The sequence below is a fragment of the Cryptomeria japonica genome, chromosome 10 (assembly GCF_030272615.1).
Source record: "Cryptomeria japonica chromosome 10, Sugi_1.0, whole genome shotgun sequence".
In the NCBI taxonomy this organism is placed as follows: Eukaryota; Viridiplantae; Streptophyta; class Pinopsida; order Cupressales; family Cupressaceae; genus Cryptomeria; species Cryptomeria japonica.
The window spans coordinates 37422854-37424964 of NC_081414.1; the positions used below are offsets into that span (position 1 = coordinate 37422854).

The window sequence follows — 2111 nt, forward strand, 5'->3', positions numbered from 1 at the left end:
AAAAGACAAATATGCTTGATAGCTCTTTTAACGTTATCATTATGCTCCAATATTAGTTGTTCCTCACTGACTAGCCTATTTTTTTTGTTGTCTATAATTGTTTGCGGCTGATTTCTGAGGTCTGTTGCTCAGAACCGTATGTGCACTGAGTTGTGCTAACATGTTTTTTAGTACTTCATTCCACTGCAGTAGTGTTTTGTGGTTTGTGGTTTTGAAGAGAAGACAGACTACACATGAAGATGAATCTATTCAAGTTTGGGAGATGGAGCTCAAGAAGGAAAGTTAAGAGTCGATGGAGTGTTCACTGTGTGTTGTTAGATGGAGTGTTCACCGTGTGCTGTTAGAGTTCCTCTTGTCACTCACAAATATTACACATGCTATTTTTACAATACAAGTTTTCCTAAATTTTATGGATCTGCATAATTTTACATGATAAAACACTAACAACAAGAAGAGTACACAATCAACATCCATGATCTGCATTCTTTACACATAGCCAAACATCACTAATTCATTATCAAATTCTAAAACTACAAATTTTCAAATTATTTAAATCTCTGGATTGTTTCACTTTTGGTGTTATGGGCCTCCTCTTACTAGAGAAAGCCTCCAAAAAACGGTATTCTTTAGTAAAAGGCGAAAGAATAGTTCGCTCTGTGTTCACCACACGGCTCCGTGAGAGATTGATACTGTCACTGGATTATATATATCATCTCCATTCATATTCCACTACCCAAGGAACGAATGTGGGACTATATCTCAAATATAAATGGCATTTCTCAAAGCTGCAAAATTGACAAGAAGTGGAATACAACGGTGCTTGCTCAACATTTCGATTCAGTTCTAACTATGTCAGAAATGTCCGCGGTTGAAGTATATTCTCTTCTTTACAAAATGGCTCCGTATTTATAATGGTGAATCCATCCAGTTTCTCTGTGTATTGACTGAAGATCAATAGTTCAGTTGGGACAGTATCAGACTGAAGATCTGAAGGTGTAACTCTTTACATATACATATTACAAATCTATGATGCCCAAAGGACTAATTTAGAAGTTTAAATAGCTTCTCTTCCCTGTGTCACTCTTTGGTTCCTATGGGTAAGTGATGAAAATGACAATATAATATTTTTTTCATATGGGCTTTGTGCTTTAACACTAAAGTTAATAATCATTGCAGAAAAGTTGTGCATGATGTTACTATTTTATAAAGGTAAGAAAGATCACTTTGCCTGGAAGAAAAAGAGAGTCCGACCCAAAGGTTCCTTCTGTTGGAAGTGGGTAGACTCTGAGAGGGGGTGAATCAGAGTCTATAAAAATTTGACTCACTTATGTGATAAGTTATACTTTATGACCAAAACACAAAAGTTTCTTCAGAGATACGAATTATACATAAAATCTTTATGTAAGCATTCATTTCATATCATTCAATATTAATTGATTGAATAATCCTTTTGTGCTAAACTTCTTGACTTAATATGCAATAATGATCTAACTGAAAATAGATAAAGTTCCTGACTTGATTTTAAGAACACAATAAATAATGTGCACCAGATAAACACATAATAAACAGGATAACTGAAAGTATTAGAGCTGATCAACTAATGGAACATATAAAACACATTTGACACATGACACAAAGATTTCATGAGTGGAAAACCCTCTTGGGGTAGAAAAACCACTCGCCAAATAATTCCTTTTATTATTTCAAAGAGCACCAACTCTGTACACTAGATTTAGAAGTATCTACTTCAAGGAGCATCAACCCCTACGTCTTATACAATATCAAGAACAACTCAAATTCCAATCACTGGTAACCTTATAGGTGCAATGTATCTTGCAACTACAAACTTATCAAAGAGTTGAATGAGTTAGAAATATCAATATAATCAAAAGATTTCATTTATAGAGGGTATTCATTGTAACCTTACAACTATCAAAGATTACAATCTGTACTCTGTATCAGAACCAGAGCAGAATCAAAATCAAACAAATTTTTCTGTAGAAACCCCTCTTTGTTTAGATGTTCTATTTCCTTTTTTTTCACACAAAACTCACAATAATGTGCATCTTTATATGTAAACAGATCCAGCATATTGTGTAGAAGAAACCCTC

At 34.0% G+C, this 2111-nt stretch overlaps 1 pseudogene; it reads right to left on the bottom strand.

Moving 5' to 3' along the window:
- Positions 1-616: 616 nt before the first annotated feature.
- LOC131062840 (U5 spliceosomal RNA) lies at positions 617-656 on the bottom strand (annotated as a pseudogene).
- Positions 657-2111: the final 1455 nt, after the last annotated feature.